Source organism: Choloepus didactylus, chromosome 2 (genome assembly GCF_015220235.1).
Source record: "Choloepus didactylus isolate mChoDid1 chromosome 2, mChoDid1.pri, whole genome shotgun sequence".
Lineage (NCBI taxonomy): Eukaryota > Metazoa > Chordata > Mammalia > Pilosa > Megalonychidae > Choloepus > Choloepus didactylus.
Window position 1 is genome coordinate 21,842,648 of NC_051308.1, and position 24,952 is coordinate 21,867,599.

Genomic DNA, 24,952 nt, shown 5'->3' on the forward strand with positions numbered 1-24,952 from the left:
CAAACACAGGGAGGTTAATTGGGATGAAGAAATCTAAAACCATATGGGAAAAAAAAAAGGGTTGGAGGACTAAAGACAGGAGTGAACCAATAAATGCTGTTATAAACATCATTAAATTTATTAAAATGAAGCAGACCAGCCCATTAAATAATGACATCAAATACCAGTGGCAATATATTCTTTATGTATTTTTTTAAAATTCATTTTTATTGAGATATATTCACATACCATGCAGTCATACAGTACATGTCTTAACTTAGAAGTCATTAGTATTGCTTAATTAATCTCATTTATGATTCTTTGTTTTTAGAAATCATTATAGGTCCCTGAAGTTTTGGTTAATGAAATGCTTACACATTCATTATACTCTATTACAGGTAACAAATGTGCCAAGGACTTGTTTCCGATTTTTGGCTCTGGGTTGTTGACTTCTGTTTCTGATGTGTTGTCTGTTGAGTTATTCAGGCTTTAGTGTGATCCCTGAGATAAAGAGAAATATGGGTGCTTGAAGTGGAAAATGAATGTTTCGGGGGAACTCACATCCCATTAAACATTGTCTTAGCACGTGACGGTGGTCCCCTTACACGTAGCTTGGGTTCTTTTCTTCCTTCCCAAGCAGATGCTCCTGGAGTACACTTTCAAGGCCTGAGCTTTACTTTCCATAATCGTCATTTATTTCTTGAGGCATTGTTGAAAAACCGCTACTCCTTTGCCAGCCTGCTTTACCTTCTGGTAAAAAAGTTTCGGCTTTCAGCTTACTGTTTCTCTAATTTTCCCTGATGGGAGTGATTAGAGCTAAAATTCTTGAACTTGCTGAAAACCTCTGTGGAAGCTAGTCCATATAACAGGAACTCAATATTTAAGTACTTCCCAAATTTTCTGGATAGTAAGACTCTCCTGGTCTTCTTGTGTAAGTATCAGGTATTGATTCAGATTTTGAATCAGAACCTCCAGGGGAATGGCCTGGAACTATGAATTGTTAGTGGACCCATTATATAATACCCCTCTTTCTTGCCTGGTTTCTGAACGAATTGAGAAGAAAAACAATGACTAAGACAAATGTGAGGTCAAAATGCTGCTCTTACTCACCAGAGAAGTCCTGGTTGGAGGATGTTGCTTCAAGTCAGCGGGCCAAGTAGGCCTGCTAATTGAATTCCAGGAATTGGGCTGATTTGCCAGAGGCACAAGTAGACTTCTTCCTCAGGGCGGAGCCCTGGAGCTGCACAGAAGCTTCCTCTTTGCAGGAGCTCTTCCAGAAGGTCTCAGAAGGGCACAGAAGGGCAGGGTTGAGCTGAGCAGGTCTGGTGATTCTAATTTCTATCACTCAAAGAAGTTTCTTCTCCTCCCTGGGAGCCAAGGGATGAGAAGTAACTGAGAGAGGCCAGGGGTGTGCTGAGGGACGTTCCCGTTTTACACATCCTAAGAGGTGTGCATGATCAGGAAAGTTTAGAGGAGTAATCTTAGGATTCCTCCTTTTGTTTCTTGTCTTCACTGATTTTTGCTATTGTGCTCCGCTTCTGCACTTTTAGCTAGTTCAGCTTCTGTGTTTTGGTGTACTGGCTCCTGAGTGTGGCTGCGGTGTGCATCTGAAGATGGTTAGATGAGAATATACCTGACAAGATTATTCCTGCAGTTGCCACTCTGGAATTGCTGCTGTTTCACACAGACATGAGCAATTGTGTTTTAATTCTGAAATCATGGCTTGTGATTTCTTACTCTGTGTTTAACAGAATAAATGGAGAAACCTAATTATATATACATATATGTATGCCATATATCCACTTATTTTGAAATATTTATAGATTTATAGGAGGTTGCAAAGAATGTATGGGGAAGTACTGTGTATCCCTTTAATTTATATTTTTTAAAATTGCCCTGAAAAAGAAGATTTTTGTTTGTTTTAATGCATGATACTCTATTTAAGTGCACATATATACATTGTTGACAAAGGAAAACTCTTCAGAATTCAGCACAGGGGAGCGGGCATTGGTAGGAAGGCAGACTCGAGTTTTACAGGATGAAATCCAGGTTGAAAAATAGGAAAAGACTGGAGAGCAAGTTTTATTTCCCATCGCCACCTAGAAGGGTCTTCAAGCAATGTTCTGGGAACTTCTGTGTTTTCTTTTATCAAGAGGTCTGAAATCAGTGTCTCAGGGCTTAGAGTGTTTTCCCTGTCTCTGCCTGGTGCTGAGGTTGATGTAGTGCCGCAGGCTGAGTAGTATCTGGCCGTGTCCTCTGCCTGCACACCCTCGCTAGTATTGTTGGGCTTTGAGGGGTTCTCCTCTGCCAGCACCCAGGCACATCAGCAGGCACAGGATGAGGGTCAGTCGGTGCAGCTCCATTTGCATGCTACCCAGCATGGTGGCTGACGGGCCGGGCCGTTGGTGAGAAAAGGAAGACTTTTAACATTGATTTTTGCCTGTGATGTTAGCTGTATGTTTTGGCAAATTTAAAAGCAATATCTGATTATCTGTGCTTCACACACATAAAACCACCAACACCCCAAAGATTGATTGTCCAGAAATGAGTCTGGGCAGGGGGTGCTGCCTGCAACCAGGGGGTGGGGCAGCACCCTGCAGCCGGGTTGCAATGCAGTTGATTTGGGAAATTTTAAAAAACGTTATGGTAGGTTGGGGAAATAGAAAAAGTTAGATGATTACAGGCCTGACTACTGCTATTTTTCAGGGAAGATTATCCCTGTGAGGGCTTTTTGCTTTAAAAGTCATCTTCACAGTGTTCAGCAACATTTATCAAGCATGTGACCCTGCTCTGAGCACTCAGACAATTGCCCAGGATAACAGGGTACAGGGCTTGGTCAGGAGACAGACACAGCCAAGAAAGTGCAGTCAGCTATATCCCCCTTTGCTAAATTGAGATTCTGATTCCCCTGCCCTTGCTTTTGAATGGTAGAAATGTTGGACTGTGCTATATCATGTACCAGTTTTCCTTCTAGAATTATAGAACCACAGAACTAAGTTTTTTTTTTACTCCTAACTTCATTTCTCACCACTGGTCCTTAATTTGAGCATGATCAGAATTACCTGTAAGGCTTGTTAAAATGCACAGCTGGCCCGGCCCTCAAAGTTGCTGATTAGGTAAATCAGAGGTAGGGCCCATGAATTTGCCTTCCTAACAAGTTCCCAGATGGTGCCTGTCTTAGTTTTCTAGGGCTGCCGTGACCAAGTCCCAGAAGCTAAGTAGCTTCGAACAGAAACATGTTGTCTCACGGTTCTGGAGGCTGGAAGTCTGGAAGCAAGGGCCATGTTCCCTCTGAAACCCGTAGGGGACAGTCCTTCCTTGTGTCCTCTAGCTCCTGGTGTTTGCTGGAAAGCCTTAGATTCCTTGATTTGTGGATACATCACTCTAGTCTCTTCCTCCATCTCCACATGGCCGCCTTTTTTGCCCATCTTCACATGGTATTCTCATCTGTGTGTGTGTGTGTGTGTGTGTGTGTGTGCAAATTTTCTCTTCTTAGAAGGACACGAATCATATTGCATTAGGGTCCCCTAATCCAGTTTGGCCTCATCTTAACTAATTACCTCTTCACAGACTGTTTACAAATAAGGTCGTGTTCTGAGGTATTAGGGGTTAGGACTTGAATATATTTTTTTGGGGGGGGACACAATTCAATCCATAACAGTGTAGTCGCAGCTGTCTAGGGACCACACTGTGAGAATCCGTGCCCTGGGCAAACCTGGCAGGTCCAGGTGCACGCTTTGTATCTTAACAGGTAAGCACTGCTCCTTTACTTTATCGTCTTGTCATTACAGACTCATTTCTTCTTGCAAGTCGCCAAAACTTTGTGTTGTGGAATAAGGCAATCTGTTTGATTAAACTAAGATACCAGATTCAGATATTCTACTGATATACCAGCCACACTGCTGCATGTGTGAAAATTTGTTGATCGTCACCATAACCTTGCGAGGTAACTGTTGTAGTCCCGCTTTATTGAGACTCAGAGAGTTAAATGACTGTCAAGACCAAACAGTGATGCCGGGTTTTTCATACTCATAGCTGCTGTTCTCACTTCTATATGTGAAGTCCTTCTCAGGAACATTTGGGTCAACTGTGTGACGATACTTCCAGGATAGAGTGCTTAGACTAAGTAAATGAGTCTCCATTTGGCAAAATTTCTGACACTGTGCCAGGCTGCTACAGAAGAGAAAAATAATTTGATTAGAGGGACTTTCTTGGCACTACACTTCTTGGGTCATTTATAGGATTGCCTAGTCCACCGATGACTTTTTGCTCTCTTCTCAAAAGCGGCCAAGGATGGCGGAGAGCTAATTGTAGGAAATGAGTATTTGTTCATTCCGTTCCTCTCCCTTCCAACTTTCCACAGTACCTTCTATGTACAACCGTGAATTGGATGGTCCTAAGGCAGTTTAGGACCAGCATTGTGTGAAGTGTGTTTCAGGCCAGAGGTGGAAAATATCAAGAGAGGGACAGTCCTGCTCTTTGAACTCTCTTTAGTTTTTTACTTATTTTTGTCCATGCTGTCAGGGACACTTCAGGGCAGCAGACAAACCTGCCTGGGTTCACATCCTGATTCTCTGACATGCGAGCTCTGGTTGTGTTCTTTGATCTCTCTCTCTGAGTCTCTAAAACTAGGATGACAAAATTCAATTCACTCCACAGTGCGCGCCATCATAGCGGCACTTCATCTGTTTGTCCCTCTGTGACATCCACATGCCCCACTCGGTGGTTGCCAGATGGTTATCTGGTCAGTATATGGTTAAATGAGCGGATGGGTGGATGGATGGTTGGATGGTTGGATGGTTGGATGAATGGGCCCCAGTGGATCTTGTGAGGATTAAATGAAATAGCATAAGTGTAGATGGGAGGAGGGCCCCTGGTTACTCAGTTCTTTCCCCACCTCTATATCCTTTGATTTAACTGGTCTCACGATTCCCTTTTTAATTTTGTTCACCTTTTCCATTACAATTTTGTTTTGCCCAGCCTATACCTGAGGCAGAGAGAACTTGCACCCATTTCTTCTTTCTAAACTACAGCATTACAAAAAAAAAAAAAAAAAAAAAAATTAGCTAATGGCTCACTCCTTCTAGGCAAATCTCTAGGATTAAATGACTTAATGCTTCCTTCCTCTGATAGTGGGCCTCACCTTTTCAGCCCACATATAATAATAATTATAGTTTTTTGCTTCTGGGAATCCATGTTTACTTGATTTATTCCCTTGTTAGAAGGTAAGCCTCTTAGGAATGGGGATCATAATTCTTCCATGACATGTAACTGACTTCTAAAATAACAACTGTGTTTCTGGTTCATATTTAGTTTATGCTCCGTTGTATAATTTGCTGTCATTCTTGTGTTTCGCTGGTTTATCCTTAATCCTGTATCTTGGTTGTTTGCTTTTTTATCCCTAAGTGTCCTACCTTGCAGAGCTGCAGTGATATATAAATATTTATTAAATAAGCTTAGCAAAATCTTACTAGGGGCTCTAGTCGTATATCCCAGCAGTACGCTCCTTCCCACTTGTGCTTCCCCTTTCTACATCCTAGACTATCCTAGACACAATACTTGGTAGGAATCAAGAATAAGCCCCAGTTCTTTAGGTATAAACAATTTCTAAGCTTTGGTTTTTATGAGTTTGGAAAAGGGTCCTTTCCCCTCCTCCCACCAGTAGGATTTTGCTGGCCTTCTTTTATAGGACTGTCACGTGGTTGTGTTGGGAAGTGTCTGATCCCTGGGGTCAGGAACCATGTCTTACTAAGTTTTGTATCCCATAGCACCTAACATAGTTTCTGGACCAGAGTGGGCACTGCATAAATTTTGTGGAATTGAATTGAGACTGTCATGAAATAGCATAGCTAATCCATTAGCACATTTGTGAGAAATGAGAGATAAGAACCAGAATTTTGCAGGTAAAAGGTTAGAACAAGAAGGTGCGATTCTATAGGCTTATAGCTATTGGGTAGTTGAGAGATGAATTTTGGTCACATTTCTCAAAGCATCTCTGAGTGTATTATTTTTGAAGATCACATGAGAATAAATATTTCTTGCGAAGATGACATTGCTATGTCAATTAACTCTTCTTTGAGTATTGAAGCAAGAGAAATAAAAACTCAGTTACAGCCCTAGATCAGGCAGAACAGGTGGTCTCAGCATCATGCTGGCCCCATATCCGTCCTGCTTCAAACCTGCATACAGCTGGCCTCCTCTTGCATCCATTCTTCCAACTAACACATGGTCAGTAAGGGGGACCGAGATTTTTATTGCATAAATAAAAAAAAATGCAGATGTCCCAGGAAAAAATAATAATTCAACTGATATAAATTCACATCAAATTCTACAGAAGTGATTCTTTTTGGTTAAACATTTTCACAGGGGTACAGAGAGAAAGGAAAGGCCAAAGAGCCAGAGACCACCAAGGGTACACTTGGCCAGTTTCAGTTTTACTAGGACTGGCCTGGATGCTGACAATTAGTTTTCCCTTATTTTGTTTATATTTTCTTACCAATAGAAAACTTTTAAATTTGATACAAAATACCTTCTAAAAACTTTAGCTATTACAAATAACATTTTACATAAAAATGTTTTGAGTAACAAGACATATTCTATCATGATAAAACTTTCAAAGGTGAATAAATTGAAGAATCTTCACCTTTAGAAAGTGTTAATGAATTATAGAAGTTATATTATACTATATTGGTTGAAAATATTTGAGTTCAGGCACTTCAGCCCTTCCAGAAGCTTGTAAATATTTATATTTAAAAGCTGCTACTCTTCCATTTACGTCATTCTCTGAAAACATTTTGTAAATTGTTCTCTTGAGGGAAGAAAATCTAGGGTGGATTGATGTTCTGGTTTGCTAAATCTGCTGTTATGCAAAATACCAGAAATGGATTGGCTTTTATAAAGGAGATTTAGTAGGTTATAAATATACAGTCTTAAGGCCATAAAAGTGTCCAAACTAAGGCATCAATAAGAGGATACCTTCACTGAAGAATTACCGATGGCATCCAGAGCACCTCTGTCAGCTGGGAAGGCACGTGGCTGGTGTCTGCTGGTCCTTTGCTCCTGGGTTCTGGTTTCAGAATGGCTGTCTCCAAAATATCCCTGGGCTTCTGTCTCTCTTGGCTTCTCTCTCTTCAGCTCCTGTTGCTTCCGTGCTTGTTCTCCCAGGGCGTTTCTCTCTAAGTGTCTGGGGGTCCTCTCTTAGCATCTCCAGGGTAAACTCTGGGCTTCATCTCTTAGCTTAGCATCTCCAAACATCTTTCTGTCTGCATCTCCAAATATCTGCTTCTGTGTCAGCTCTTAGCTTCTCCTGGGGGCAAACTCTGGATTACATATTTTAGCTTCTCTCCAAAATGTCTCTCTCAGCTTCTCTGAGGTCCTTCTCTCTGTGAGCTCTTTTAAAGTACTCCAGTGATCTAATTAAGACCCATCCTGACTGGATGGGTTCACACCTCCATAGAAGTGATATAATCAGAGCTCTCACCCAACAAGATTGGATTAAAAGTTCATGGCTCTTCTGGGGTCCATAATAGCTTCAAATTGGCACAGTAGAACATTTTTCCATTGAAAAATGTTACTTTAGGAAAATATTGGGGGTAGGGGACAGTCTGGCATATTGGCTAAAAGCCCAGACTCTGGAGCCAAGCTGCCTTGCTTCAGATCCGACTCCAACACTTACTAGCACACTGACGTTTGACAAGCTGCTTAACCTCTCTGCGCCTTGGTTGCTTAATCTGTAAAATGGGAATTGTAACAGTATTTATCTTGTAGGGTTATTGGGAAAACTCCTTGAGTTAATACGTATAAAGAATGAAATCTGCTCTTAACTGTGGATTATTTTGTTGTAAAGATTATTCAGGAAACCAGAAGGTGCAAGGTGGTCACTATCAAGTGATGAGACTAGGGGGAGGATTCCGAGACTTCAAGATCCAAATTCAAGGGAGGGGAGGAAGAAAGAGGGCCAGTCAACAGTGAGGAGGGATTCTGCTAGAAGCACAGGTATTTGACAGGCTTGCTCTTCCCTCTCTATGTCCACAGGGAACCGCAGAGAGCAGCTCATATACAACAAAGCTAATTCCCAGAAACTCTCAGTAACCCCCAGCTCAGCTTGACTCCAACACAAATACAAACTCCAGGCAGCTAAAAAAGAAAAAATAGAAAGTGTTTTGTTAAGTGTTTTTTTAGAAAGTGTGGTATAAATTTTTCCTTCTGAGATGGTCTTTTCCTTCTTGAAATTGAAGTGGATTTTGTGATAATTACTACCAAAGATAGTGGTTCAGTTTTCACACGCAAAAGCTAAAGCCCCAAACACTATAATGTGTAAACTCTGAGAACTGAATCTTAGAGCACAGTTTATCAGGGGAACTCTCTTTGTAAAGGTCCCTAGATTGTAAGCCCTTAGCACAGTCACATTTATTCCTGAGTTGTAATGGTTATCTCCAAATTCGGAGTTGTGGAGCCCTTTGTGTATAACCTGATTGGTCTCTGGAACTTTGGGTATCTGTGTGATACCTGAACTCAGAGCTAGAGTTTGTCAGCTGTGAATGTCAGTATTACCTCATACAGCAACTGTTAAAAAAGCTGAAAAAGAGTTCAGACCTCAATTAGAGGTATGAATGAAGCAGATCTGGTTAGGACTAGAGCAAATCAGGCAAAAGGGTAAAGGATGATATTGGCTGGGTTTTAAAACTTCAACTTCTGTGTGAGACCAAGGGAAGAGATATCTATTTGATGTAGCATCTATATTTTCTGTAGCACACTAATAATTTAACTTCTGTGGTCAGTTTGTTCAAACACTGTAATTACATGGAACTTTGAATAGGGAGCGAGATCTGGTTGGCTTGTATAGATTAGTGTGAAACCCTGATACATCCCAAAATAATTTGGGCAAAGAATAAAAATGTTTTTTTCACAGCCCCCCTGAGGAACTGGGGAAAAATGCAGAAATATTAAACTTCACCACCTGGGAAATTACTGATATTCTCACAGGCATTGAGGACTACCAATTTAGTAGGCTGAGCTCTCGATCTTGGGGCTTGCCTTTAGGAAGCTTGTTACTGCAAAGGAGAGGCTAAGCCTACTTATAATGGTGGCTAGGAGGCTCCCCCAGAGAACCTCTTTGTTGCTCAGATGTGGCCCCCCCCCTCTCTCTAAGCCAACTCGGCAGGTGAGCTTACTGCCCTCCCCCCTACGTGGGATGTGACTCCCAGGGGTGTAAATCTCCCTGGCAATGTGGGACATAACTTGCAGGGATGAGCTTGGCCCTGACATCATGAGATTGAGAGAGCCTTCCTGTCCAAAAGGGGAAAGAGAAATGAAACAAAATAAAGTTTCAGTGGCTGAGAGATTTCAAATGGAGTCGAGAGGACATTCTGGAGGTTATTCTTATGAGCTATGTAGATACCAGCTTTGATTTCAAAAAGAGGTATGAAGGTCTCAGAATGAGAACAACCTTGAGGTGTTAGTGCTTATATAGTTGTGAAATGTTACTGTTCAAAAACTGCAAAGCTTGAAGTTTGAAGCTTTGCTCCAAAGTTTGTTTTATCAAGTTTACTCTAGATAGGAAGATTTGAGGTTAACAAAACTTGGTCTTAGTGAATCATTTAGTTCCTTGCTTTGAGCAACATGTTTATTTTCCAGTGATTGAGAAAAGGAAGAATGTATAGAACCATAAGAAAAGAGAAATTGGAAGAAATAGTTAATAGGATCAAAAGTTGGCCTTAAAGACTGAAGTTATGATATCAGAATCTGAATATTTTCTATTTAAGAATTTTAATTCTTTCAGTTATTTTTTTCTTTAAGCCTTTTATTTTGAAATAATTTCAAACTTAAGAAACAGTTGGAAAAATAATACAAAACCCGTACTGAAAACTCAAGTGTACCCTCCCCATCCTAGGTACCCATATCCACCAATTTTAACATTTTGCCACATTTCACATTTGTTGCTTCATTCTTTCTATGTATCTATTTTCTGCACATTTGAGTAGGACTGTATACAGTATTCTCCTTGAACACATAATATTTACATGTACATTTTCTGAGAACATGGGTATTTACTTCTGTAACCTCCTTAAATACAGTTATCAAATTCAAGAAAATTTGGTCTTGATAGAAAGCTTATAGTCTATTGCCCAATTTTTATAATTTTTGGAGCTTTTTCTCCTTCATTATTAGATCCCATCCAGGATCACGTGTTGCATTTAGTTGTTCTTGACTCTTTAGTTGTTCTTTTTTCCTTTTTTTTAAATTGTGGAAATATATATATAACATAAATCTTCCCATCTCAACTACTCCCAAGCATACATCTCAGTGAGATTAATCACATTGACAGTGTTGTGCTACCCTCCCCACCATCCATTACTAGAACTTTCCCATCACTTCAAACAGAAGCCCTGCACCTATTATGCATAAACTCCCCATTTCCCTAACCCCCACTCCTGGTAACCTGAACCCTACTTCTCTCTCTGTATGTTTGCATATTCTAGCTGTTTCATATAAGTGGAATCATACAAGCGGAATCATGCAGTATCTGTTACTTTATGTCTGACTTATTTCACTCAACATGATGTCTTGAAGGTTCATCCACATGTATGTATAGTATATATCAGAACTTCATCCCTTTTTAAGGCAGAGTAATATTCCATTGTATGTATATACCACATTTTGTTTATCCATTCATCTGTTAGTGGACACTTGGATTACTTCCACCTTTTGGCTGTGAACATTGGTGGACAAATATTTTGTCCATGTCTCTGCTTTCAATTCCTTTAGGTATTTAGCTAGAGGTGGGATTGCCAGATCACATGGTAGTTTTATGTTTAGCTTTTTGAGGAACCGTCAAACTGTTTTTCACAGTGGCTGCACCGTTTTACATTCTCACCACCAGCATATTAGGGTTCTTATTTCACCACATCTTCCCCAGCACTTATTTTCCATTTTTAAAATACTTGCCATTCTAGTGGGTATGAAGTGATATCTCATTGTGATTTTGATTTGGATTTCACTAATGGCTAATGACATTGAGCATCTTATTGGCCATTTATATGTCTTCTTTGGAGAAGTGTCTATTCAAGTCCTTCACCCATATTTTAATTGGATTGTCTTTCTTTTTGTTTTTTAATTGTGGCATTCTTAATATTCTGGATATTAAAACCTTATGAGATACAATTTCCAAATATTTTCCCCCTATTCTGTTGGTTGTCTTTTCACTTTCTTGATAATAACTTAGATACTAAACGTTTTTAATTTATTGAAGTTCATTTTATTTATTTTTTCTTTTGTTGTTTATGCTTTGGGTGTAAAGCCTTCTTTCTGATCCCCACAGAATCCTGTGAAGAAGGGAGAACAAGGTTTTATTACTGTCCTTGTTATGTGAGGGGAGTAGGTGAGTCAGGCTAAGTGATTTGCCCAGCATTTTACCCGCATTGCATAGAATTTTGTCACTCAGGGAGAGGAGATAGGAGGGAGATTTTCCTTTTCCTTTCTTTTTATTAGGGACCTGCTCTTTGTCAAAAACTAGGTCAGGCCTTTAAGAGTCAAAGCTGACCAGGACACATTGCCTTCCCTCTAGCAGGTCCTAGTCTAATGGTGGAGGTGGACACTGTATAAGGTGTTCTGATATAATAGAGGTGTGAAGAAATGCTCTGAGCTCACAGACCATAGACCTTGGTGTGTGTGAATTAAGGAAGTAGGTCGTATTGTGAAGTTTGGTAAAGCTTCTTAAATAAAGATGGTGGTGAGGGGAAAAAGAGAGAATAGCGAATGCAAAAGTACAGAGTATCGGAAAATGTTAAAGAACAGTGAGGATTATAGTGTAGTAGAACATGAGGTACTGTTTGGGGAGGGTGGGAGAGATGATGGGAATCGTAGGTAAGGCTTAAATAGTGTAAGACCTTATCTGCTATGCTAAGAGGTTCTGACCTATTTTTCTAGGCAGTGGGGAGAAATATGATCAGGTTGTTCTATTAGCAAGATAAATATGGTAGCAATATGGAGGATGGACAAGTTGGGTGGAGGTTCTTTTTCTTTTCTTTTTTTTTTCTCTGATTCTCTACCTAAACTGGGAATTTCTGAATTCCTGCAATGAGCTTGAGGAGGACTTCATTTCCTGAGCTGGGATGTCAGCCATCCTTAGCAGAAGTTAGTGTCTGTGATTGTTTGGTTATAATTTCAATCAGTTTTTCAACCTTTGATTTTGCAACATACACCTGAACACCTGCAAACATCCTTTCCCCCATTTCAGAATAATTTAGGGAATGTGCACATATGTAGATATGTTTTAAATTGAAGTTGATTGGAATTTATTTTCTTTGTCTTTGAGAGTTTTTGAGAATTAGATTTTCCCAGGTACACCCAAAACTAGGATTGAGGATTACTACCATGGAGAATGACAGTCTTTCCCACTGACCTAACAGAAAGTATTTGTTCCAAACCTCATGTGATAACTGTTCTCATGAAGGAAGCTACAGACATTTGCTGGATTATGTAAAGCAACTGCAAAATCCACCATTCAGTAACCTGCTTCACCTATATACCAGATCCCATACTTGACCCTGGGAAAACAAAGATAAAATTAGTCATGGTCACTGCCCTCAAGGAGAAGGCTCATAAACTAGACAAAAATCACTTGCCATATATGTGTGTGTGTAACTTAATTATTTTCAGAGTGCATTTTGAATATATTATCTTTAAGCACTTCCTTCAGAAGGTCTCATTATCTTCACTTCATAGATAAGGAAACCCAGGTTGAGACATTTGGAGTGTCTAGACAAAGAGCACATGGCCAATCAAAGGAGAAACTACCTTTTTTTTTAATGCTTTTTCTTTATTAAAATAAAAAAAAATAGTAACAAAAGCAATGACTGTTCCCTATTCTTCCTTGAGATAAGTTTAGCATGTATCTCTATGCCTAAATATGAATCTGTTTTATTTTCAAAATTGGTGTCATTCTGAGCACACCATTTCATAACCCACGTTTTACTTAATAGAATATTGTGACTTTTTTCTGTAATAAACGTTCCTCTACTACATGGTTTTTAATGGTGGTATAAGACTTCATAAACTAACTTAAAGAATTCTTTAAATATTGAATATTTAGGATCTTTCTAAAGCTTGATGTGATGGACATCCTGTCATATAAATCCTGGGGATAAATTTATACAAGTGGAATTGGGCCAAAGGGATTATATATTTTTAAGGATTTTCCCTTTCTACTTGTTATTAACAATATTATTCCAGCAATTATGGTTAAATACTTAAAGGAGCCTGAATTTATTACTTTTTCCTTTTATACCTAATTCACCTGAAAAAGAAAAAAAAAAAACCCTTTGGTAAAAAATGAATTTAGAATGAGAATCCCTGGTTAGTTATAAGAAGGTTATTTCTCATGTGGATAGTTGTTAAAAAACACAAGGTATGTGCACTCATCTTGGTGCCCTCAGCTGGCATCTGGATTCGGGGGCAGCCACGACAGACTGGACTCCAGGTCTGCAGACAGAAGGACAGGTGGAGGTCAGACTACCGTCTGGGCTCCGGGGAGGCCTTCTCTCTAAGGACCGTCGGTTTGTTTGGGGGATCCGCATTTGATGAACGGAAGGGAAGGCCAGCTTGACCCGAGAGGACATGGCACTGCTGGTCCACTAGACTGTTCACGTAACTGTGGGTAAAGAACTTGGAAAGAGCTCGAGACCTTGACTGGACTCGGTGAAGCCCAGCCCTCTGTCTCCTGTCGGTACCAGGAAACCTGGCCCAGCTCCCACGGGCTGCTGTGAGGAGTGCCCTGTCCACCTGGTCTGCAAGGCCTGTTTGTGGTAGCCACATCTCCATCTTGACTTTTATCATCCCTTTTATTTACAGTTTTGGGCTTTGGTCTCAACATGCCTGTTTATCACAACATATCTGTTAACAAATTAAAAATCTGTTTATGCTAAACATTTTTTATTATAGGACCTGTCTCTCAGAGGGTGCAAGCAAATGCTTATAGGCCAAATACCCAGGTGCAGTTTCTTATAAGCATAAGTTGTATAGTGCACTGTTTATTTTTATGGTCTTTAGAGTCAGATTTCTTGGATTTGATATGAACTTTATTGTGTTTATAAAATGTATCAAGTTTTCTGACCCTCAGTTTCTTCATCTATACAATGAGTTGAATAGTAGTCTACAATTTAGGGGTTTTGAGAGGGTTAGTGAAGTCATTTTTTTATGGACCATGTCACACTGCCTGGCACAGGTAAGCGCCTGATAAATATTAGCTCCTATTATTGTATTATTAAACATCCCATTGAGGTGTATCTTAGGAATTTCAGTGGTTGAGGTTATGGGTTTTGATTTCCTACACCTTTTATTTAACTATGTATCTTGGTAAATTTGAGTGTTGCTGGCTCATCTCTGAAATACAAGGTGGCTGTGAGTCTGAATGTGATAATGCATACAGAGTGTTTAATATGTGAACGGAATCTAACAGGTGCTCAATAAATGGTGGCTACCAGATGTCCAGAGTGAAGATGGATGTGATCTTAGCTCTCCCACTGAGCAGCTTTGTGCCAAGGTAGTTCTCTCAAGCTCGCCAAGCCTCAGTTCCCTCATTGGTGACATGAAAAGAGTAGAAGAACCTACCCTGTTAGGTTTGTTGTGAGGCTCAGATGTGCTTTGTGGAGCTTTGTACAGCTTTGTGTGATTGTTATTGTTGTTTTTGTTCTCTAATCTGCTTCTCTGGAATAAATAATGGCTAATGAGGGACAAGGGCTTTCAAAACATGGACTTGTGAGTGACTGTGAGAACAATCTGCTTGGTGCATCTGTTGCCCCGCGGATTGCCAGGTGCTCTGGAGACGTGTGTGGTTCTCTTTCCCTCATGCCATGTGCATCCCTCCTGAGGCTGTGGGCTGTGTCCAAGAGAATGACCTTCCTCGACAGAGGAGGGTGGGCTCTTCAGGCAGAGAAGCAGGAGTAGCTTCCTTCTGCTGGAACCTTCAGCTACAGCTTTAAATGGTGTCTCTGTGTGTGTGTGTGTGTGTGTGTGCGCGCGTAGTTAATGAGACCACTGTAGCAGAGAGGTGGTTAATATAAGGGGTGGTACTGTCTTGTAAGGATGGGAGCAGAAAGGATAAATATCCCAGAGAGGTGAGACTTGTGCAATTTTCAAAATGCAGAGAAACCAACAAACATCATCTCTTTTCGGTTATATTTAGGTCAAGGAGAAAAATGAAAAAGGGATTATTTCTGTGGCTGGTAAAATGGGGAAAGGAAAGTGCCAAGCACTGTGGCTGCCGTTTTACAAAAATTCTTTCATTCAGCTTAAGGGTGACTGAGGATAGAAAGAGAGAGTACCCGACTCCTATTCTGCTTCTGTTTTCTTGATCAAAGAGAAGGATGTCTAGAGTGAAAATGTGTTTGTTAGAGAGTTGAAGCCCAGGAAAAGTAAGGGATGGTAAGTTCCAAATGTGTTGGTCTCCTGATCCAGACAAGTTATTTCCTTGTATTTTTGCAGACTGTGTACTGGAGAGGTCAGAGAAAGGAGAGGTAGCAAAAGACAGAGAAGCCACTTTCTACAAACTATAGATTGGTGCTTTTGATATCAGTCTCAGGTGAAATTCTGAACTGATCATCCAATACAAGTTTTTTGCAAAGAAGATGTAATCACCAGCGACCACCCTGGGTTCACTAAAACAAGCATGGCAGGTGACCTTGGCTTTGTTAGTAGCATCACCACACTGGGAACATGAATGGAGGGTTGTAGGTATGGTATGTATGGATTTGGACATAGTGTATTTGGTAAAGTCTCTTTGGTATCCATGTGGGAAAAAAGTAGTGAAACATATGAGAAAGTTTAATACATGATGGTTGTGCCCATTTGAATGTATTATGTCCCCCAAATGCCATCATCTTTGATGTACTCTTGTGTGGGCAGACGTTATCAGTTTTGATTAGATTTCCTTGAGTGTTTCTTTGGAGATGCACCCCACCCAGCTGTGGGTGATGACTCTGATTGGATATTTCCATGAAGGTGTGGCCCCACCCATTTAGGGTGGGCCTTGATCAGTGCAGCCATATAAATGAGCTGAGGGGCAGAGGGAACTCAGTGCAGCTGTGAGTGATGTTTTGAAGAGGAGCTACAGACAAGAGAGACACTTTGAAGAAAGCACAGGAGCTGCAGATGAGAGACAGTTTGAAGATGGCCGTTGAAAGCACTCTTGCTCTGGAGAAGCTGAGAGAGGACAAATACCCCAAGTGCAACGAAGAGTGACATTGTTGAGGACCTGCAGCCTAGAGAGGAACGTCCTGAGAGAAAGCCATTTTGAAACCAGAACTTTGGAGCAGACACCAGCCACGTGCCTTCCCAGCTAACAGAGGTTTTCTGGACACCATTGGCCATCCTCCAGTGAAGGTACCCGATTGCTGATGTGTTACCTTGGACACTTTATGGCCTTTAAGACTGTAACTGTGTAACCAAATAAACCCCCTTTTATAAAAGCCAATCAATTTCTGGTGTTTTGCATGCTGGCAGCATTAGCAAACTAGAACAATGGTTCATTAAGATGGAGATGTAATTAGTTCAGTGACTATTTCCTCCAAGTACTGGTTAATGAGTTGAGATCACTGTAGAGGGAATTCTGACTTCGCTTCTTTGGAGTCAACATTTTTGTCAGTATCCTGAATGAGGACATAGATGATAGGGTATCAAATTTGTGGAAAATCTAGGATTAGTTAAATGTTAGTTGTCAGAGGAGTTGGGTGGTAGCTGGAGGCAGTTAGCGGGTCAGGGCGCCACTGATGGGAGCGATCCAGTAACTAGGGGAGTGAATCAGGGGTGAGAATAACCATAGTAGTAAAGTCCCTGCACATATTCTGTGTGCTGATTTGAAATGAAAACATGGGTTCCTAAATAAGGAAAGACTTAACAGAATTCTCATTTTTCATTTGCAGAAGATGAAAACTAAAAGGGAACATGCACAAAAAGGATGACATATATAGAATGAATAAAGATTAATTCATCAAATTCTATGATCCTAATTAAAAGATAGAAGCAGTTAGTCAACTTTATTTTAGGCATGCTCCCTGATTTTTGTTAGGTGCTGCAGAAGTACTAATTTTTGTGGTTGCAGACAAGTTTAAGCTATTCATCAATGTGTCATTGCTTTCTGAAATAATTTTTTACTGAAAGAATATTTTCTCCTTAAATATTCTTCTTATGAAGAACTTTATATAAGGGCTAAAATAAAGTTTCCAGAGACTCTGAGATGAAGAGATTTTTATATCTTCCTTGAAGTTACATAATGAACAAGTGTCAGCGTTGTAGCTGCTGTATGTGAGGCAGTTCTACTAAACACCTTGTTGAGATTTGTGTGTGTGTGTGGCTGTCTTTTGCACTAAGCCATATGTTCCTATCCTCTCTGGCACAGTAGTTTTTAAACTTTGGACTGTGACCCATAGTGAGAACTACATTTTGGATGGTCATCCAGTGTTTATATATAAATACATATAGAAATACACACGCTCACACACTTCAGAGACACTTTACACACAACTGACAAAAAATTCATGAAACAATATTTATCCTATGCCTGACGATTTCTCATGTTTTCTGTTTCTATTCGATTATTACTTAAAAATACTGATTAAGACCTACTCTATTGATTTTATTACCTATTATTTTAAAAGCACTGCTCTGACCTACTTTTTCATGGCAGAGATTCAATACATGTTTGAATGATATAGATGTCCCTTTCTTCCATTCAAGGAGAAATTATTTTATGTTATCATCTCATATTACATCATTTCAAATAATGTCAAGTGATATACTTCTAGATAGCATGGACTTTCTGTTTTATGGAGCAGAGTCACAGTGAGTTGTGAGTAGTACTCATGAAACAATCTGGAGTCTGATCACTGGCTTATGGATATTTTGGGATGACTTGCCCAAAACCTGCAAACTGCCTCATGTCCAGGAATTGGAATATATTTGTTTACAGACTCTTAGAGTTAGCCAGAGTTATAAAGGTCACCTATTTTAACTTCTTACTCATGGCAGGAGTCACTTCTGTGGTATCTTTACAGATGACTGTTCAACATCTCCTTGGTTATGTTCAGAAAAGGAGTTGACAGTATTAGTTTGCCATTGCTGCTGTAACAAATTACCTCAAATGCAGGGGTTTAAAACAACACAAACGTATAATTGTACGGTTCTGTAGTTCAGAAGTTTGAAGTAGGCCTTGCTGGGCTAACATCAAGGTGTTGGCAGAAGGGCTTTCCTTTCTGGAGGATCTAGGGGAGAAACTGTTTTCTTGCCTTTTTCCAGCTTCTCGAGGCTGCCCACATTCCTGGGTCCGCTTCCATCTTCATAGCTGGTAATGACCATTGAGCCTCCCAGATCCAATCACTTTGGCCTCTAGTTCTTCCATCTCACCCTCCCGCTGATGATATTACATTGAGTCCCCATGTAATTCAGGATTATCTCTTTATTTTAAGGTTAGCTGATTAGCAACCTTAATTCTTCCAGCAACCTTAAATTCACTCCTGCCATGCAATAGGCGAGCTTTAAAAAGTAAAATAAGGAAATCTGAAAAACTGAAGAATTTCAACTTTCGAGAAAACTAGCAGTTTTAAATGTTGAGACAGAGAAGACTGCTGAAAGCAATTGTATTTTTGAAGCTAATTTATGGGAAGTATGGTCTCCATCTAGGCTGTGAAATTAGCGTATATGTTTTGCAGAGAGAAATACTTGCTCGGTGTTTGCTGGCTAAAGGAGAAACTATGGAGTTAGCTTATTCAGAATCTTGAATAAAGGGTCTAGAATCATCTGTTAGACAAGGGAGCGGTTAATATCTTAGTTGCACTCTTCTTGCTTGGTCAGTGTTGGGAATATATTTTTAATATGGCTTTGACACAGGCCACAGAGGTTCAGTTGGTTGTGAATGATTATATGACATTTTTTTGGCAGTGCTAATTTTATTAGAGATTCTAATCTGCTGAGCCATGTGAGTTTGGTTTGCTGCCTGTCATTCTCAGTCACAGAGGGGAAATAACTAACCAAAGAGATGACTTAATAAAGGCTTAAAAAAAAAAGCCCTGCAGGTCTTGTGATTTGCTAGTTCACTCTGTTAACACTGGTATTGCAACAGCGGAGTAACCCTTTAAGGTGTTGTACTGTTGTGGGAATACCTTCGTTTTGGAGAGATTAAACTTTAATTGTAGACTTTGAGAACAGTTAAATTAATGAATGTTATAAAAGCATTTACAACACTGTTCCTATTATATTCCCCAAGTGCATTTAGAATATTATTGAACTATGTGAAAAATCAGTGTAGTCATAGTTTGTCCAATTCAAGTTCTTTGTGAAAGCAAAATAAACATATCTAACAAAATGAATTTTACTTTCTTTCCTTGGTGCCTACGTATTTTGGTTTTAATTTAGAATGGGCAAGAAGAGACTGCTTTTCAAAATGGCACTTTCTCTAATTTACCAAATTGAGTAAATACTGGCCAAAAATATGTTGTGGCAGCAGTGGAGCTCTTCTTCCAGAGAAGAGTAGTTGGCTGACAGCCTCCAGATGTTGCACCTGTAGGTACACTGCAGTGTCCACGCCAAGGCCCCACTCTGTGGGCTGCTCCCAGCCAGGGACTGAGTGGGGGGGGTACTAGAGGTGACTCACCCTACCTGACTCAGGACAGCTCTGATGAGCAATTGTTGCTCTTCCCCATCCCCTCTCCCCCACCCTTGTCAGCCTTGCCATAACTTTCCCGGGGCTGCACTGCAGTCTGAAGCTCTTCCTACCTAATCCTCCCTTCTTCCCTCTTTCTCTCTCAGGTGTCAGATTTTCATTGTAGTCTGAAGGCCCTCCCCACATATTCTGCTGCTTTCCCCCTTTCTCTTCACAGGTGTTTTCTCTAGTAAATGGCTTGCATGTCTGATTTTGTCTTGGAGTCTTCTTCTTGGAGAACCTGAACTGGTTCATGTGTTAAGAATCATTCACTGGACTTTAGGATACTGTCAGTAAGTTGTTCAATTTCCCCCACTGCCATTATTGTGGTTAAGTTGACCAACTCTTCCAGGTTTGCCTGAGGTTTTTTCTGGTTTTAGCACTGAAAGTCCCATATCCTAGAAACCGCTTCCTGGGCCACACTGGGACATTTGTTCACCCTAGTTGTGATGTGTATCCATGTATCTATTAATGTATATTTCCAATCTTATTCTGAAAAGAATTTGAAGTAGCTGTCATCCAAGGACTTATATTTAAATTTTATTAACATAAACATACATAATCAGAATCAAGTGAAGAAGGAAGCAAATATGCTAACCATAAGAAGTGATGTATTTTATGGAAACAACTTTTTCCTTGGCATTAAATTCTTGAAGGAATTTCTTTGGGGCTTCATATAGGGACAGTGAGTAATGTAGACTGTGTCCTTGACAGTACTTCTTCAGTAAATTGAAAAATATTTTTCATATGGCTCTTTCTTACAGTGATCTTTGAGAAAAACTAAGGGTATGATATTCAAGTGCACTTTGATAATGTTGATTGTATAAGGTCCTCAGCCTATGAAATATAAGTAAACAGTACTCTGGTCATCTACTGTTATTCAAAGAAGAAGTTCAGAGTACCAGGAAGAACTGGATGCATGCATGCTCTTATCCCTTAGAAAAGTGATTTTCAGACATGAAGAAATAAGATCCCAAATTTGCTCCGATAGAAAATATTGAAATTAATTAATCACTTGCAGTCTGCTATAAATGACAAGCGTAATATCAGAATGCTGAAAAACATAAAAATATCTATCTTAGGAATAAATATTTATTATTATTATTTTTTTTTGTTAATGCTGGACACTCCAGAACTTTAAGAAAATTACTTATGGAATGCAAGATAAAAGAGAAATTGAAAGACCACATGATTAATTTGTTCAACAAAAACTTATTTGTTGGACTTGGTTCCAGATGGCTAGAGGTGTATCAGAGAGAAAAGGGAGATATAATGGGGCATAAGAAATAATTTTTAAAATAATGAGTAAGACTTTCTCAAAATTAATGAAAAACAACAAACCGCAAATGCCAAGAATCTCAGGGAACCTCAAGCAAGATAAATACATAGAAAAATATACCTGGGCATATAGAAGTCAAACTTTTGAGAACTTAAGATAAGGAGAAAATCTTGAGGGCACACCAGGAAAACAGAAATATTACAAACAGAGGACTAAAGATAAGAATCTGCCTTCTCAACATAAACTACCAAGACAGAAGATAATGGAGTGGTACCTTTAAAGGACTGGAAAAAAAACAAACAAAAAACCACAAGCAAATAAATAATCCTGTCAACCTAATTCTTACTTAGAGAAAACATCTTTCAAAAATGAAGGTAAAATAAAGAAACTTTCAGATAAACGAAAGCTGAGAAAATTTACTGCCAACAGACCAGCACTACAAGAAATGTTAAATGGAGTTCATCAGGCAGATGGAAAATAACAGATGGATGTTTGAATCTACACAAAGCAGTAAAGAGCATTGGAAATGGTAAAAATATGGGTAAATAGAAACCGACATTTTCCTCTAATTTTTGATCTTCTTAAACAATAATTGGCTGTCTACAGAAAAATAACAGTGTGCTGCGGGTTTTATAGCATATGTAGAATTAAATGTATGGCAGCAATCATACAAAGAGCAGATGGTGGCGAATGGAAGAATACTACTGTAAGGGTTTTATACCTTACGTGAAGTAGAATGATATTATTTGGAGGTGGGTGGTGATAAGTTAATGTATATTGTAAGTGCCTATGCAATAACTAAAAAATTAAAACGAAGCAGTAGAGCTATATTAATCAAATAGTAGAGATATACTGAAATCATAAAAATTGTCAATATAAAAGACAGGGAAAGAGAAAAGAAAAAAAAAGGAACAGAAAGAACAGATGGAACAAGTAAAAGAGCAAGATGGTAGCTTATCCAACATATTGATAATTACATCAAATGTAAATCATTGGAACACTCTAATGAACCATAAAACCAATTTCAATAAATTTAAGAGTATTGAAATCACAAAATATTTCTCTGTTCAAAATGGAGTTAAACTAGAAATCTGTAACAAAGATATCTGAAGCATATTTGGAAATTTAAGAACATTTTTCTAAGTAGCCCATAGATAAAGAAGAAATGGCAAGGGAAATTAGAAACTCTTTAAACTAAATAAAAACATAGTAATAAAATTGCTAGATCATTTCAAAAGAGGGCAACAAAGGAGAGAGAAAGAGATGGAACAAATAAAAAGCACGAGGTAAGATGGTAGATTTAATGGCAAATATATCAGTAATTATAGTAAATGAAAATGTTCTAAAAGGCAAGAATTATCAGACTGGATAAAAGAACAAAATTTAGATATATACTGTTTACAAGACACATTTCAAACTTAAGCATACAGAAAGGTTGAAAGTAAAATACTGGAAAAAGATGTACTATGTAAACACTATTCTAAAGAACAGTGGTATATTAGTATGAAGTATAAAGACAGAGTAAACTTTAAGGCACAAAGGTTTACTGGAGCTAGATGTACGTTTCATAATGATAGAAGATTCAGTTTGCCAGAAAGGTTTAATCATTCTAAATTTTTATGCATCCAATGACATAGACTTAAAATACATACAGGAAAACACTGCAGAACTTTGAAGAGTAATAATCAGATCCACAATCATAGCGGATTTTAACACACCCCTTTCAGTAACTGATGAAACAAGCAGACAAAGGCAGTGGTATGGATGGAATCATGTCCCCCACAAAGACGTGTTCAAGTCCTAATCCCTGGTCTTGTGGATGTGAACACATTTGTAAACAGGGTCTTTGAAGATGTTATTAAAGTGAGGCCACAATGAAGCAGGTGGACCTTAATCCACTGTAACTGGAGTCCTTAAAGGAGAGGAAATTGGACACAGTAGGATGAGTCAGAAAGAGACAAATGCCATGTGATGGAAGCAGACATTGAGTTAGGGGGTGTGCACCAGTTTGGATGTATTATGTCCCCCAAATGCCGTGTTCTTTGCAGTCTTGTGGGGGCAGATGTTATTAGTGTTGATTAGGTTGGAATCCTTTGATTGTTTCCGTGGAGATGTGACCCACCCAACTATGAGTGAAATGTTTGACTGGATAATTTTCATGGAGTTGTTTCCCCACCTTTTGGGGTGGGTCTTGATTGAATCACTGGAGTCCTATAAAAAAGTTCACATGTGGAAGGACGTGCTGCAGCCTAGAGAGCCACTTTGAAGAATGCACAGGAGCTGAGAGAGGAGCTGGAACACAATCTGGGATCAGCAGACTCCAGCCATGTGCCTTCTCAGCGAACAGAGGTTTTCCGGATGCCATTGGCCTTCCTTCGGTGAAGGTATACTTGTGTTGATGCTTTCATTTGGACATTTTCATGGCCTTCAGACTATAACTTTGTAACCAAATAAATCCCCTTTATAAAAGCCAATCCATTTTTGGTATTTTGCATAATGGTAGCATTAGCAAACCAGAACAGGATGTCTGAAAGCCACCACCAGAACTGTACTGTAGTAGTTAGAGTTCTCTAGGGAAACAGAACAAACAGGAGATACCCGTAAATATGAGATTTTATAAAAGTGTCTCACGCAGCTGTGGGGATGCATAAGTCCAAATTCCGTAGGGCAGGCAGTGAGCTGGCAACTCTGATGAAGGTCTTCAGTGAACTCCCCAGGAGAGGCTGGCTGGCTGACTGGAGAAGAAAGAAGAGTTCTCTCTCTTCTCCCTTAAAAGTCTTCAACTGATTGGATTAAATTCAGCTGATAGAATTCTCTCATTGAAGATGACACGCCCTTCATTGACGTAATCAGCCACAGCTGCAGTCAATTGACTGATGGTTTAATAAACCAGCCACAAATGTCCTTGCAGTAATGGTTAGGCCAGTGCTTGCTTGACCAGACACCTGGGCACCATCACTTGGCCAAGCTGACACATGAGCCTAACCATCACAGCTACAGAGTTCAGAGAAAGCATGATCCTGTCAACACGTCGATTTTGGACCTCCAGTCTCCAAAACTGAGAAAATAAATTCGCATTTTTCAAGATAGCTGGTCTGCGGTACTTTGTTATAGCAGCCCTGGGAAAGTAAGGCAGTAATGATGAAGATTTGAACAATAAGATTAGCAAACTTGACTTAAATACCATGAAGAAGAACAATATTTCCTGTAGGTTTCTTGTATTATACATCAGAAGAAATGAATGAACTGTAGCTACAGACAACAAAAGAAAAAAAACTATCAATAATACAGTGTTGACTGAAAGAAGCCAGACTTAAGGAATATATAACATATAATTCTATTTATTTAAAAGTTAAAAGATGGGCAGAACTAAACTAGTGTAGCATGTATGTACATGCTTAGATGTTGAGACTGTAAGCAGAGCAAGGAAAGGAACTGAGAATAATGATTACATGTGTGGGGACAGAGAAGAGACAGTCATTAAAACCAGTGGATTTGGGGATAACATTTTATTTCTTGATGTGAGTTGTGATTGCTTGAGTGTTTTGTTGGGGTGTACTTTTTTGTGTGTGTGCATTCTTCTCTATGGTTATATTTTACAGTAAAATTGATTGAAATAGTGCAAGTCAGTTCATGTCACTCCTCAAACCTATACATCCAGATAAAAAGTTCTTACAGGTTGTCACCATGGCCTATTAGCCTTAAAAAAAAATCTGGCTCCCTTATTATCTCTAGTCACTTGTCTCTTCCTGTTTTCCCTTTAAGACTCTGCTCCAACCACACGGGCTCCTTGGTGTCACTTGAGCAAGCCAGGCCTGTTCTTGCCTCTGGGTGTTGTACCAGCTGTGTCCTCCACCTGGAAACTTTTATCCTCAGTTATCCACATGGCTCACTCTATACTTCCTGCAGGTCTTGACACAAACATTATATTCTCAATGAGGCCACCATAGGCTATACCATCTATAATTGCAATTATCCCTCTCCCACATATTCTCCATATC

The 24,952-nt window shown here is 39.4% G+C and overlaps 1 protein-coding gene and 1 pseudogene across 5 annotated transcripts in view; one reads left to right on the forward strand and one right to left on the reverse strand.

Annotated features, from left to right (window-relative positions):
* The window catches only part of RYR2 (ryanodine receptor 2), a 769,122-nt gene that overhangs the window by 48,708 nt on the left and 695,462 nt on the right, over positions 1–24,952 (forward strand). The gene's annotated exons all lie outside the window — the stretch shown is intronic.
* On the reverse strand, positions 1,967–2,360 carry LOC119526892 (annotated as a pseudogene).